This window comes from Oryctolagus cuniculus, chromosome 12, assembly GCF_964237555.1.
Source record: "Oryctolagus cuniculus chromosome 12, mOryCun1.1, whole genome shotgun sequence".
NCBI lineage: Eukaryota > Metazoa > Chordata > Mammalia > Lagomorpha > Leporidae > Oryctolagus > Oryctolagus cuniculus.
The window spans coordinates 59,171,312-59,188,067 of NC_091443.1; positions in this window are offsets into that span (position 1 = coordinate 59,171,312).

The following is a 16,756-nucleotide window of genomic DNA, read 5'->3' on the forward strand; positions in this document are numbered from 1 at the left end:
CAAAGGAGCCTCTATGTTTCTTCCAGTGATCCTTATCACCAAAGACGATGCTGTTTGAAAACTCAGACGTTGCTGGGGATTTCCCAAATTGACTTAGAGGCATAGCAGTGGGGTGGTCAGTTTGTGATTATCCCCAAAAGCAGTGAGCTGAAGTATGAAGTTCTGCACATTGAATCTACAAAGGTAGCTTGCAGCACTGGCCCTGGCCCCGTGAAGGCTCTGGAGGACACAAAGCTCCCATAACATGTCATTGTCTCTTGTTATCAATCTTGCTGTACAGCTTGTGTCCCTGTATCAAAAACAACCTCCTGAGCTTGCCAACAGAGCCTTCAGAAAAGGCGCTGTGGCTTTGGAATCACATTTGAACTAAAGGGAAAGCAAAAACTAAGCCTTTATGCATGGGTGTTCTGGCGTGGATATGGGATACCAGCTCAAAATGTCACTGCGGATGGCACAAATCACCGTAAACAAATACCGCTTCTATGCCTGGTGTAAAACATCCACAGATAAGACTGAGGCTATCAAATGCCTCTTTGGGGCATGCTTTTGTCTCCTTAATCTTTAAGCTCAGAGTGCAATCCAATTATCCACCAATTTAGGTTCTGTGCGCGATTTACGTATATCAGAGTTGGAAGATTGTTGTTTTAAAAATATTTTCATTATGACAAGTTGAAAATTTTAGCTCATAAGCTAAGATTCCCTCAAAATAAATATGTTAAATACAACCCACAAGGCATGAATACAAGGACTCTGGGCATATAAAAAAGTCAAAATATAACTTAAAAGGAATTGACATTTTTTTACAAAATTCTTTACATTTTCTTTCTCACCATTTATTTTGAGAATGTCCAATTTGTACATTTTTCACCTACTTATACTGTGAAGTATCAAGTGTTTCCCCAGAAAAAGGATTCCTGAAAGATTCTTGAAATTGCCTTCTGTAGTTTCCTTTCTTGCTGTAGTTAACTATAAAATTCTTACACTGGGTAACTAAAATGCCAGATTCCTTCCATAATTCATATTGACTTTTGCATAAAGTGCCTATTCTTGAGCCCAGAACTACATAATCAAACACAACCATCAGTTTCCAATGCCAGCCAATTATTTCTTTGAAGGGATTTACAAGATAAAGCTGAAAATAATCATCTAACTTTCTAAAATATTATAGCTCGTGTTAGATGAAATAGACACCTCTATATGCAGTCACTTTCATGTCAGATAAATCAAATAGCTCCATAGTCGAGAACCAAATTTCACCTGTAGGTCCAATCTCTAGACTGTTTCTGAAACTTTTAAACATTTGAATACCCCAGAAAGGAGGCAGTCATAAAGGTAACTATAAAAAGTGACATTTTTCTCTACAATTTTTATCTAGTATTGGTCCAAATACATATTCTTTCGTGTTTGTTCACCCCCCCCCCAAAAAAAATCAAGACTACCAAATTAATCTTTGGGAGAATTCCTGTTTTTAGGAGTAATCCTACAGTCATCACTGCTTTTTATTACACGCACAGTTTCTGTGGAGGACAATATACCGCTCATCTCCAGCCACGCCCCTTATTCACTCCTCTCCCCACTGAGTAGGCATGTGGGCACCAACTTCCTTCCTTGACACTCATCCAATAGCTCTTATGCTTGTGGTTAACCTCTTCCTGTAAAGTTTTACCTCCACACATTCTAACAGGGGTTCAGCCACATTGTTTGGGTCTTGAGGTGTCTCCATTTCAGAAAGGCCATCTTTGAATACCCAAACAGAAGTAGATTCATGGGGCCAATGCTGTGGCACAGTGGGTTAAGCTGCCATTGCATGACTGGTATCCCATATGGGAACCAGCCTGAGTCTCGGTTTCTCCACTTCTGATCCAGTTCCACTGATTGCCCAGGCACATCAGCAGGGAAGATGGCCAAGTGCCTGGACACCTACCACCCATGTGGAAGACCTGGATGGAGTTCCAGGCTCCTGGCTTCAGCCTGGGCCAGCTCTGCCACTGTGGCCATTTGGGGTAGAAAACCAGCAGACAGAAGATTCTCTGTCTCTCTCATTTTCCTTTCAAATAAATAGTTTTTTTTTTTTTAAAGTAGATTCACAAGTAAGTTTGAGTCGCACCCCTTTGCTTCATTGACTTCCTAATATTTATCTTGATCTGAAATAATTTGCTTATTTGTCTCCTTGGTCATATTTTGTCCTCCTCAATCCCCATTGGAAGACAGTTCTTCCAGCAGAGGGCTTTTCCCTACCTTCTGTCATATCCTACACCACATCTACACCTGATACGTCTATTTAATGAACCAGAGGCAGAGCAGACTCCGCTGCAGCTGGGAGAAAAACCTCACATCCCTGGGCTCATAGGTTCTCTTCTCCCCAGCCAGTGACTTCTTGACCTGGACCAGGAAGTTTTGTCTCTTCTGCTTGCTGAATTACTCAGACATCCTCAAACCACCTGACTTTCATTTATTTTCCACAAAATGAATACTGGTTCCAACTATGCATTCCATCACTTTCCTACCAAACTGATATTCCCCATTCTCGGAGGAATTTTCTTTTCTTCCAAGGAGCACACAGTGCTTGCAAGGTTACTCAACATCAGTGTAAGTACCATTGCTGATGACTTCCAAATACAGATTCAAAACAGCCACAGCAACTTGTCTAAATGATATCATATCTCCCCGAGGCTGGATTTTGGTTTGTTAACTTTAAAATGCAAGGCAGGTTTAAAGATTAACAATTTGCTTGGATAAAGGAAAAGGGGAAAATATAATTAATCATTTGCCTGTCCCCCAACACTAGTTTACAAAACCATGGTGCAACTTTATTGAGCTCAAAATTGAAGGGTGGCAAGGTTAATATGTAGCTTTAGACCTCACGGTTTCATTAACAAACACATTACAGGCTGTAAAGCTGAACTGACATTAATGCTAGGCCCAAACAAAGTAAATAATTACTGGCTTGGCAAATGAGGAAGTACTTGCAGAGTTTGTTTACATTGGGTTTTTGGAAAATTCATGTTGGCAACAAGTCAAATACAGTTTGACTAGTAATTGTGACAATTGCTCACAGATGCTGCTGGAAGAACAACAAAAGAAAGGATTTATAGCTTTCTCTCCCCCTGCATTTTCCCCCTTTGTTGCTTTTTTTCTTTACCATTTTGGATCAATAAAGAACTTGCAGCCACAAAGATAAGTGGGTTACATGGCAGATGGGCCTTGGAATGTTTAAAAATCTCGTGTTGCATTTTGTCTCTTGGCCCGAGATTGGAAAAGACACAGCTGCATCCAAGCTGCAGCCATAAAATCCATGCTCCTTGCAAACGCCTAGGGGTCCCCTCAATATAACAGAGTTGAGATGAAGCCTGCTCAGAGAGTCTCAGATGGGAAGACTGGTGTGCTTTGTGTTAGGACACTGTTAACAAAACCACTGAGTTTCTAAGACTTAAGGACAGAATTTTGTCAGAATAGGATCCATTTCATTTTCCCTAGCTGGGTTGGAAAGTATACACAGGAATCAAGGAGTAAGATGACTCACCAAACTGGAAAATAGCTTTGCAGGGTACTTGAGGTCTATGACATATAATTTTAAGCAATTTTGGTTTCCCTCATCAAAGATCAGTATTTTGCCAACTAAAAGCCAATACTTCACACACACATACACATCCTAGACATTCTAAACACTTGAATCTCTTTATTCTTAAAACATAGAATTTCCATGATTTTGAGCATGAATGCAAAGCCTGGATTTTCCTAATTCCATTTCTACTAACTTCAAGTGGTAAAAGCAAGAATGTCCAGGCCGGCTCCGTGGCTCACTAGGCTAATCCTCCGCCTTGCAGCGCCGGCACACCGGGTTCTAGTCCTGGTTGGGGTGCCGGATTCTGTCCCGGTTGCCTCTCTTCCAGGCCAGCTCTCTGCTGTGGCCAGGGAGTGCAGTGGAGGATGACCCAAGTCCTTGGGCCCTGCACCCCATGGGAGACCAGGAGAAGCACCTGGCTCCTGCCATTGGGTCAGCGCAGTGCGCCAGCCACAGTGCACTGGCCGCGGCAGCCATTGGAGGGTGAACCAACGGCAAAGGAAGACCTTTCTCTCTGTCTCTCTCTCTCACTGTCCACTCTGCCTGTCAAAAAAATTAAAAAAATAAGGCAAGAATGTCCTAGGACCTTATAGCGCTTAAATTAATCCCTCAACAGGAGACTCTAAAGTTTTCATCATTAAAGTGCCTTCTCTAGCTCCATAATTTTTTTGATATCAAAGCCATACCTGTGGTCTGTTCCTACACATTGTTTTCTCATTCTCTAAATCAAGTTTCTCTTAATATGCCTTTAGGTGACCTTTGCACATAATTAAGACTAGATCATTATCTGCTAAATAACTAAAATGAAAGACATCCATGTCTCCAAAAAGCCTCCCTTAAACCACTTTAATATCGTGTTCATCCATACATACATACTTGATCCATATCAAGTATATTCATACTCCTGACTCCTAAAAAGGATCTCTTGCTGTGACATTTAGCAGCCTGTAGGTTAAATACCAACAGCTATAATGTTTGAGACCCTAGAGTTTCCTAATTCTCCACTTTCTCATTGTCTAGACATCTTTGAGCACAAAATTTTGAGGCTGAATATAGGACAGTAAGAGAAGTTGGATGGAAGCAAAATTTTTCAGAATTAGCACTGCAATCAACCTATGTGTGCACTATCATTGGCCATTAGCACCCAGTGAAACACAGGCATTGACCAATCTTCTTGGATGCTCCTAGATTTCCTTCATCTAATATTATACCCAATTAAATCTTTTAGCATACTTTAATTTTAGGCTATTTATCAATATTAAGAACTTTAAGTAACAGTCTACTAAATAATGCATCTTACATGACTGCATTTATAACAACCTTACCACTCGCTCAGTGACCTAAGCTTCAGTTTTCAGGTAGTTCTCTCATATTGAACCCCACTCGTCACAACCCCAAAATCCATCAGACCTCACACACAACATTCATTAATTCCAAAGAAAACCACCCGAAAACCGTCTCGAGACAGCCACTTACTTTTAGTCACAGGAGAGAGTGAGGGCAGATGTGTGGTCCCACAGTAACGCATACCACCTCGCACAAGTACACACTGTTAAATACTAGGCCAGTAAGCAAGTGCAATTGGCTGGCGGTCAAACATAGCTGGGCGTGTTCCCCTTGTTCTACAAGCCGCAGCTGCATTAGGCTTGCATCAGTCCACTCCATCAGATTCTGCTTAAGATGTTCAACTTGGGGAAGAGGGCAGACGGCCTATCACAGAGGTCACCCCCAGAGCATGGAATCCTCATTTTCATGGGGGAAAATGAACATAATGAGCCTTCCTTTCAGGCAGTCAGCCACAGGTTTGACCACGTGGTGTGAAGAATAATCAGTCACATTTCTTGTAATGCTGACAATTCAACCCTACCTCTTGGCCTTCCTACTCTATGCTACCTTCAGGTTGTATTTCTCAAGAATCTTGCCTTAGACCGAAGTGAAGATTCTGAGGTAGGAAAGCAACTTTTCTTTTTGCTACCATCAAAAAATTATGTTCTATTTTTGCAAGACCTAATCAACCACATTTAAGATTTTGAGCATTATTCTAATAAAAGTCCTAGAATTTCTAAGCTTTTATCATACAGCCAGACCTTAAGCTTTTTTAAAAAAATCTTTTGAAAATCTGGATTTTCCAATTTAAAAAGGCACTTTATATGAATTTGCTTATTCTCTGGCAATCTTACTGCTGTTGAAGCAATTCCTTAAGCAATAATGGCTCTAGAATACAGTCTCAATAGTTTATATACATATATATGTAATCATAAAATGCTACCTGTCTTTCAGGTTAACATTTGTTTAGCAATGGAGTTGACTCACTGACTGCACTAAAATTATGCAGTTGAATAACTTGAATGAAAAAAAAAACCAGAATTATAAACACAGGTAAAAATGGATACATTAGAGATGAATTTTAAAGGAGTAAACAAGAAGTAGAAAGCAGTTATAAGGGGAGCATGTTGGATATAAATGGTTTACAACATTGATGAAAGCATTTTAAAAATCAACGAAAGGACATTTTGCACCTAGTGGATCACAGGAACTTTCAGAAAGAGCACTTACTCGGTTCAGAGGATGGAGCCTGTGTTCCAACAGGTAGCAGAAGTGATTCCATGGACTTTCGAGGAAGCTGCCAAATACTGTAAATTTAGAGTCTAAAATCAAGTGTCTACTCTCTGTCCTATGTTTTTAAAGCAAGCTATATTAAAATATGATATTTTAATTACTATGAAAATATCTTTTCATTGCATTTAGTATTTTATTAAATATCTCATATATCTCATCAAATTATAAGCTCCTTAAAAGAAGAATCTCCATCTTATATGAATAGTAAAATGTTATACCATATATATCACTTGTACAAACTAGGCTAATTGTATATTTTGAATTATATTCATTCAAGAAGATTTTTAGACCTTTTCAAGCTTTCTGTCTCTTTGCCTTCTGTATCGCACCCCTCCCCCTAGCTTTTCTAAAAAGTAAGATTTATTTTATTTGGTTGAAAGGCAGATAGAGGGAGAAACAGAGAGTGAGAGTGATTTCCCATCTGCTGGTTCAGTCCTCAAAGAGCCACAATGGCTGGGGCTGTGGTGGGCCAAGCCAAAGCCAGGAGCCTGGAATTCCATCTGGTTCTCCCACATGAGCGACAGAGACCCAAGCACTTGGTCCATCTTTTACTGTCCTTCTAGTAACACCAACAGGGAACTTGATTGGAAGTAAGAACTAGAGCTCAAACTGGCTTTTGGATGCCAGCATTGCAAGCAGCAGCTTACCGTTCTGTGCCACAATGTCAGTCCCTGTTTCCTCCCTTAAACTGAAGAATAAATTTTACAGGTGGTTGGATGTATTTCTCTGTCAAACATGTTACTGGAAATCACTTGTGATAGCTTCATCACATCCAATTGACAATAAACTATTCAACGTTCTGGTTTCTTTTCAACTTCTCATAGAGATTTTTAAAATATATTCTTCTGACTCGTATATTCCAATTACAGGTCACTACCGGGATTGGCCTCGAAATAAGTTGATGCTGATGTTAGTATCATGAGGAGTTCTGAAAACTCATTGACATGATCACGAAGAACATTAAAACAGGGCAACTGTTACCTAATTTTGACTTAAACCTTGGAGTCAAGAAATCAAAGTGTACTCCAACATTCTACAGTGCAGTCTTTGTAGGCATTCACAGAAGGAGATCCCAAGCTGTCTTGATGACTCTTAAACATCATCCACCCTAAGAACACCTGCACCTCCAGAGTTTTGGTGGGGCAGACAATGGTTCCCCTAATAAGTTGTGAGCTCAGAGAAGATTTGGGTTGTCCTAGACTCAACCTGAAACAAATATCAGTGGAACACAGAACTCTAACAAATACAGTCTGTAGAAATGGACTCCCAGGAGTCAGGCACCATCTCACAAGCAGTCAAAGGAGGCATCACATATATTGGGAAAATCCAGTGAGAAACCTCAGGAAATACGTGAAAATAAATTCTTATTCCATGTGTACCTTTTTGGAGATTCTCACAAAATCTCCAAAAAGAATACCTCCAAAAAGGTACACATGGAATAAGAATTTGAATATTCAATGAAATCCAAAGGGTACCACTGCCAGCTTATCACATGCACCATCAAACAGCATATTTTCTGTCTCTTTCTTCTCTCTGTCCCCATTTTCAAAACCTGCAGAAGTAGGAGGCATACAATGTTGAGAACAAGGTATGGAAAGGTAAGTGAGAAAATAGGTAAAAACTGAACTGTTTCTATACCTAGTTGGGAAAGTAGACAGGTTAAAAAATCTGTTGGGAAGGCAAAAAGGTAAGAACAAGAGTTTGGGTGTTTAACAGTAGATTATAATATCCTTTATATTTTCTAAAATATGTGACTGCTTATTCAGACCTGAGAGTGACTCAAAAAACTAGAGGACCTGAAAGAGAGGGGGAAAATGAACAAATACAACCCTGAAAGGCATAGAAAATGGAGATAAATACCTTCTATAACTTTATCCCTAGTAGATAATTATTCCCATAAATTTATCGTATTTTTTCCTTAAGTTTCGCCCACTGGATAGAAGTCACTATTAACAAATCAGTTCTTTAGTATATATTGAGATATTGTACATGAAATTTTATGAAATCTTCATTTGCAAAATGAATATAGCACAAACTAGATTTTCTTTTTTTTATTTCTTTTATTTATTTGAAAGATGGAGTTACAGGGAGAGGGAGAGGGAGAAGGAGAGAGAGAGAGAAAAAAATCTTCCGTCCAGGCTGGAGCTAAGTCATTCCAAAGCCAGGAGTCAGGAGCTTCCTCCAAGTTTCCTACATGGGTGCAAGGGCCCGAGCACTTGGGCCATCCTCCATTGCTTTCCCAGACACATTAGCAGGGATCTGGATTGAAAGTGGAGCAGCCAGGCCTCGACCCAGAGCCCACATAGGGTGCCAGTGCTGCAGGCCAGGGCTTTAACCTGCTACACCACAGTGCCAGCCCCAAACCAGATTTTCAAATAAGAGAAAATATTGGTCTACATAACTGTAACGGCTTCATGCACAACTGGATCCCATGGCTCAACTGAATTACCAAGACTTTTGTGTTCTCTGATTGCTGTCTCTTCTCATTTCAAAGATGTTTTCCTCCTTTTGGTTTTGCATCAGTTACTCTCTCAGAAACAAATATCAAATATTAGGGAACTCCAATGGGCCATGTGCCTATTCCAACACAATCATTATGTATGGGGAATAGGGGTCAGTGATTGGCCACCTGGTCCTGTGTCCTTCTCTATGATGACAATGATGTTGATGACACCATGACAGCCAATTCCTCCCAACCTCTGTGGAGCTATAGAAGAGTTCCTCCAGGGAACATAACCAGAGAGGAGGAGGGAATAAAAGCACCAGATGCCCCTTACAATCGCCTAACCTTAATAGTGTTGCATGTTAGAGTGGGTAGATCAGCAGCCGTGGGTCTAGTTGTAAGCTTAAATTTTCCTTCAGTGAGTAAGCAGTTAAACTTTGCAACAAAACTTCCAAGGTTATGTTCTGTGATGGATTTTAAAGTGATCCACAATTTAAATTCTTTCCTTTAAAAGGTACAACTGTCCTCGAGTGGGCTGGACCTCATTTCTTGCTTTTATCGAATAAAAGGTTGTGGAGGTGGTCAGATTTGACTCACTAGTCTAACTCATCAAAAAAAATCACAGTTTCTGCCTGCCTCTCCCTTAAATTATTTGTTGTAGGAAAAGACAGTAATCAGGTCAAGAAGACTCACACATCCTGTGGAAAGGAACACAAGAAAATCTCCCTGAACTGAAGCCTTCTGCCAACACAATGAAGCTACCAGCCATCTCGGAAGTCACTTTGGAAGCCTGTCTTCCTGCCACATTCAAGCTTTCAGATGACCGAGTTCCTGATGAACCTCATGAAAAGTTCTTGATGAAAACCTCATGAATTACCTGAGGCTAAAACCATCATCAAAGCTGCTCCCAAATTCCTGATGCACAGAAACTGTGAGAATAATAAATATTGTAATTTTAAACCACCGAATTTCAGGATCATCTGTTAAGCAGCAGTAGCTAAATAATACATGCATCCCCCAAGATGATAATAGTTGCTCTATAAAATAAAACATCAACTACTTCATTAAATATGTCTAACAGCTGTCTTTGCTATGGGATCTTTTAGGACCTTAATAGGCTAACGTAACTCTGAGTTTCTAGAAGGAAACGGAGTATTGTTGTATTGGTGATAGGTACATGGCCCGAGAGAGTTCCCTAATATTTGATATTTGTTGCTAACACAAAAATGTGCAGTTTTTCAAGCTTACTTGACAATAAAACTCATTTTTGTGGAACACCCATTAATATCTCTGAAATTCTAGTGTTTCTAGGATATGTGAAGAATTGTGGGCCAGGTAAGTGTACTAGAAAACACTACCAAGATTTTTTTTTGTTTCCTAAGAACAACATAACATTTCAGGTAAGCTTAGTGTGGCCAGGATTAGGATGATATAGGTGAGGTTCTCACTTCAGGAGTGGCAGTTAAAGAAAACACAGAAAGTTCAGTGATCAAAATCAGTAATATTTAATGCAATATTTTAAATAAAAATTAATGTGTGAAAATCCATAGTAAACAAAGTATCAATTAATAAAAATAAAGCTAAGCAGTTGTTCTTTTCTTTTTTAAAAGATTCCATTTATTTACTAGAAAGGCAGATATTCAGAGAAAGAGGGAGGGAGATTTCCCAACCACTAGTTCACTCCCCAGATGGCTGCAATGGCTAGGGCTGGGCCAGGCTGAAGCTGAAACCAGCAGCTTGGAACTTAATCTGAGTTTCCAATGTGGGTGGCAGGAGCCAAGCACTTGGGCAATCTTCTGCCACTTTCTCAGGCACATTAGCAGGGCTCTGGATCAGAAGTGAAGCAGCCAACTCCAACAGGCACCCAGTGTTATCGCCATTGTTGTTATTTTCTTTGTTTTCTGATCCTGCATAATTGTGCCATGATGACAGTTCTTTCCAATGCCCTATAAGCTCCCAGTATTCATGGTATCCTATGATCAGGTTTATGAGAGGTTACAGTGGTGTGCAAAGAGATTGGATAAAAAGGATATCTATAACATTACCTATAACATTATAACATTATCGATTTTCCACTTTGTTTAAATCACAGAAAGATATTTTGATCTATATAGAGAAGTGCATATGTTTTCTTTGGCCTCAGACTTCTATATAGCTCAACAGGGCACCAGGTCAGCAACCTCTCCACTGAGGGACATTCTACAGTGTGGGTAGCTGGTATTCTGTGAGAGGAGGAGCTCTCGGGTTTTCTCCAAGAGTTGGTACCACAGATGGGCATTTATTTTTGAGGTTTCATAAGCAGGATCTATGACGTCATTCTGAGGCCATGAAAGAATGGAACACAGGACAGTAAGTTCTGATAAAAGGGAACTATCTGAAACCACTAAGGAAATTAGATTTGAATCAGCAAAACTAAGGAGGTCCCAGAATTTCCCTGGCAGCACAAGTGTATTAAATTCCCACAAGGAATTGGAGGCTAAAACACCAAGAATATAGAGAGGAAGATGAGTATGAAGAAATATGTTGCCTCGGTTGGGTAGTTTTGTGTATGGACTTCCATGCTAATCCCTTTTATGGCAAAATTGGCTTCCCATTCGTCTCTGTTAATTCATAAATTAAATTTAACACACATTTTAACATCATTTCAAATTTTTGGCTTTTGCTTTCTTTGTGTTTTCTCATGTATATCTTTTGTAGTGGCTGGATGTGCTTCACAGAAAGAAATCAAGATTTGGTTACTTTTTCATTTACATTCCAGATTGAATACACACACACACACACACACACACACATCTGCTGAATCAGCCCCCTGTTGCTATGAAGTTGATAATAAAGAAACCGGTTTAACTACAAATGGTAGCACCTCTTTAAATGCTATTTCTTTACCCCCAAAGGAACAGCATGTATGAATATTAATTTGATTTCTTTTAGATCTGTTTAGTCTGAACAGTACATGGGAAATATAGGATTCTTTGCCTCACCTTCTTTTCAAATCTACTTGTGGGGAAGGAGAATTGTGACAAAAATAGCCTTCATGCAATTCATGTCGTCAAGGACAATCCGCAGGGTGGTCAGGCCTCCTCTGCAATAACTCAGCCCTGTGGCATCTAATTTTTCAGTTTTACCATGTGGAACTAAACTTTTCTCAAGCAAATGTCAAATCTATGGTAATTAAGTCAGTACTGTGCATTTTTTCTACCAACCAGTGCTACCCCCTTACCAAGAGGATTGAGAACTTTTTTGCTCTTTCAATTAATGGTCATGAAAGTTGCCCTCAACTTGTCTTGTTCTTCTTTTTGACTCCCTCTGACCTCTTTCTTATTCTAAAAATCTACAGTAGAAATAGCCTTGTAATTCAGAGATCAACAAAATTTTGTAAAAAAACAAGCAATAAATATTTGTGAACCACATGATATGCACAGTAACTACTTTGCTAGTGTGGTACAAAAAAACACAGAAAAATGAATGGGCATGGCCGGCGCCGCGGCTCACTTGGCTAATCCTTTGCCTGTGGCGCCAGCACCCTGGGTTTTGTCCCAGTCGGGGCACCGGATTCTGTCCCGGTTGCTCCTCTTCCAGTCCAGCTCTCTGCTGTGGCCTGGGAAGGCAGTGGAAGATGGGCCAAGTGCTTGGGTCCTGCACCTGCATGGGAGACCAGGAGGAAGCACCCGGCTCCTGGCTTCGGATAGGCGTAGCGCCAGCCATAGGGGCCATCTGGGGGGTGAACCAATGGAAGGAAGACCTTTCTCTCTGTCTCCGTCTCTCTCACTGTCTAACTCTGCCTGAGAAAGAAAGAAACAGAGAGAGAGAGAGAGAGAGAGAGAGAGAGAGAGAGAGAGAAAGAGAAAGAATGGGCATGGTGATTTTATTCCAATAAAACTTTATTTACAATAACAGGTAAGCAAGGTAGATTTGGCCCCTGAGCTGTAGTGTGCTGAACCTGCTTTGATCTTGCTAAAATTGAGAGTACATGGGAAAGTTAACTCTTTCACTACCAATCAGTATTATTTCCTTTACTGAGGATTTATTCTACCAGGGAAATGGACATACAAGAGGCAATTTTTGTTTTGCTTTTATACTTTTTTAAATTAAAGTTCTATAATATGCCTGAAATAAGTAGCTGATGAGTTAATTTTCACTACCCATTTCTCAGTATGCTATCTTCTACTTTTGAGGGGTAGGAACTACAAGCTAGAATCAGAAAAATAATTAAGGATTCCAATTAAAAATTTATGATGAGTTGCTGTTCACAAAATTGCTATGGAAATACCCTACTTGGTCCTGGTGAATGTCCTTTCTCATGTGATGTTGGATGTGATTAGCTAGTATTTTCTTGAGGATTCTTGCATCTATATTCATCAAGGATATTAATCTATAGTTCTATTTCTTTGTTGTATCTTTTTCTGACTTAGGAATTAAAGTGATTCTCACTTCATAGAAGGAATTTGGGAGAACTCCATTTTCAATTGTTTTGATTAGCTTGAGAAGAAATGGGATTAGTTCTTTAAATGTCCAGTAATATTCAGCAGCAAAGCCATCTGATCCTGGGCTTTTCTTTGTTGGGATGGTTTTTATTACTGATTCAATTTCCATCTTGGTTATTGGTCTGTTTAGGTTTTCTATGTCTTCCTGACTCAATTTTGGTAGATTGTATGTATCTGGGATTCTGTCTATTTCTTCTAGGTTTTCCAGTTTTTTGGCATATAGCTCTTTATACTAATTTCTGATGATTTTTTTTTGACAGGTAGATATATAGACAGTGAGAGAGAGAGACAGAGAGAAAGATCTTCCTTTCGTTGGTTCACCCCCCAAATGGCCGCTATGGCTGGTGCTACGCTGACCTGAAGCCAGGAGCCAAGTGCTTCTTCCTGGTCTCCCACGTGAGTGCAGGGCCCAAGCACCTGGGCCAACCTCCACTGCTCTCCTGGGCCACAGCAGAGAGCTGGACTGGAAGAGGAGCAACCGGGAACTGATGATTCTTTTTATTTCTGTGGCCTCCATTTTTAGATTTCCTTTTTCATATCTGATTTTATTGATTTCTGTCTTCTCCCTATTTTTTTTTTGTTAGTTGGGCCAATGGTGTATCAATTTTGGTTATTTTTTCAAAATGCCAGATCTTCATTTCACTGATCTTTTGTAATTTTTGTTTCAATTTTGCTTATTTCTTCTCAAATTTTAAGTATTTCTTTACTCCTACTAATTTTTGGTTTGGCTTATTTTTCTACGTCTTTGAGATACATTTATTTCATGCCTTTCCAAATTCTTGATGTAGGCACCAATAGCTTTAAGAATTCCCTCTTAACACTGCTTTTGCTGTATTCCATAACTTTTGACATTTGTATTGTCATCTTTATCTGTTTACAGATTTTTTTTACTTTTGTTTTGATTTCTTCCATGACCCACTGTTCATTCAGGAGCATGTTTTTCAGTCTCTGTGTGTTCGCTTACGTTCTAGAGACTTGAGTTGTTCATTTCCAGCTTCATCTCATTGTGGTCAGAAAAGATGCATGGTATGATTCCATTTTTTTTAATTTCCTGAGACTTGCTTTATGGCCTAGCATTTTGTCTAACCTTAGAGAAAGTTCCATGCACAGATGACAAGGATGTGTATTCTGCAACTTTAGGATGAAAACTTCTGTAGTTAACAAGTAGGTTCATTTAGTCCTTGGTATAGATTAACATTGTAGTTTCTTTGTTGATTTTCTGTCTAATTGATCTGCTCATTGATGAAAAAAGGGTGTTGAAGTTTCCCATTACTATTGTTTTGGAGTCTATGTCTTCTTTTAGATGCATTAACATTTGTTTTAAATAGCTAGATACCCTAGCATTGGGTACACATAGATTTATTATAGTCACATATTCCTTTTGATTTGATCCCTTAATCATTATATAATGCCCTTCATTGTTGCTTTTAACAGTTTTTGTGTTAAAGTCCATTTTGTCTGATATTAGAATGGCTAGATCAGCTCATTTTTCTTTCCATTAGTATGGAATATCTTGGTAAGTGATGACTTGTCCTTGCCATTTTTCCTTAAATATTCCTATTGTTTGCTTGGATTTCCATTGAACTTAAACTGGGAGATTTTCTGCCTTTAAGATTCTTTCATAATGATGACTATCTTTCTGTTTTTCTGTGTGTAACACATCCTTAAACATCATTTGTAAGGCTGAACGAGTGGTGACCAATTCTTTCAATTTCTGTTTGTTACAGAAGGCCTTTATTTCACATTCATTCATAAATGAGAGCTTTTGAGAGTATATATTATGCATTGACAGGTTTTTTGGTTGTTGTTCTTAAGACTTGGACTATGTCTCTCCATTCTTCCTAGCCTATAGGGTTGCTAATGAGAAATCAGCTATAACTAATTGGGGATCCTCCAAGAGTAATCTGGCATTTCTCTCATGCATTTTAGAATCTTTTCTTTGTTTTACTTTTGAAAGTTTGACAACAGTGTGTCGTGGTGAAGATCTTCTGGTGATGTCTATTAGGAGTTCTATGTGCCTCATATACTTGGGAGTCCTTTTCTTTCTCTAGTTTAGTGAAGTTCTTTGTAATTATTTCACTGAATGGGTCTCATATTCCATTCTCTCCTTCCACACCTTCAGGAATTCCTAAGACGCATATGTTGGATCCTTTAGCAGTATCCCAAAAAAATCCAACACTGTTTTTAATCTTTCTAATTTCTTCTGGTTTTTTTTTTTTTTTTTTTGGTCTGACTTAGAAATTTCCAAAGATTTTACTTCTAGTGTGGACATTTTTCTCTGCCTCACTAAGTCTGTTGTTAAGGTTTTCTACTTTTTTTTTTATTTGACATATTAAAATTTTCATTTTTAACATTTCAGTTTGATTTCTCTTCAAAATCTCTAACTCCTGGGATAATTTTTCTTCCATGGCATGTATGTATGAAGTCACTTATATACAGAAGACAATATGGCATATAAAGAGCAAAACATGCTTTTCAGAATGTTTTACTATCCTTACAATAATGAAACTAAAATATAAAACATAATAATTTGATAAATATTAATCACATACATAGTTCACAGTTGTTACATGTTATATTGTCACTGCACCCTCCAAAAAAATTCCTAGCAAAGTAATACATTAGTCTTAGTAATTTCAGAAAAAAAATAAAACTCAAAGGTAATATGAAAGGAATAGTAAGTTTATCTAGGAAGTTTTCTAATAATATGTAGCATTTCAAGATCGTTTTGCCAAATTATATGTGTAATCAAAATTTCCCTGAAGAGAGCTTAAAAAATGTACAGAAGATTGAGCTTACTGTAAATTTCTGCCTCAAGTGATTTTGCCCCTTTCCAACAATTTTCCTTTAGACAAATATTGTAAGACTGCAAAAATAATTTTAAGAAAAATTTTTGTGAATTCAATGCATGACTGGCTTTTTCCCCCTAATACTCTGATGTGTATGCACACACACACACACACACACACGGCACCATGAGAGTGAGGCACAGGGAACAATGATGGGGAACTAACATTACACCAGCCTCTACCCACTGCACATAAATTCTAATTTGTAACACCCCTGCAGTTCTATTGTATGGCTCCATTAGTCTATGCATGAATTATTCACACATGATACATCATAATGACATCAGAACCATTTATGATATCAATCCATACTATTACAGAACAGGTAATCTTCAGCTGTCCAACACAACATGTGTTAATTAGAGCTCCAAGAAACTTCGCTAGTCAATCACTTTCACAAAGTCCGGTTCCTGACCAACCTCCTCCAATAAGCCTTCAAATCACTCCATTGTGCATCTGTTTGTTTCATTTGTAGACTACCAATGGAATACCAGATAAAATTTAGTAGTTCAAGCTGTATTTCTGTGTGTTTTTTTTTTTCATTACTTCGCAGACTTAACTCATGTATCCCTAAGTAGATTGGTTGATTACTTAGAACCACAGTATATGTAGCTCCCACAATTCTCAGAAATATTAGATACGTATTAAGCTGTCAATAAACCCTAACTGACCTCTTTACTTGCACAAGGGGATGAGATGCAGAAATTTTTACATTCTGGATTATTTGGATTAGCAGATTTAAATTTTTTTTATTTTTTGCCAGGCAGAGTTAGACAGTGAGAGAGAAACAGAGAGA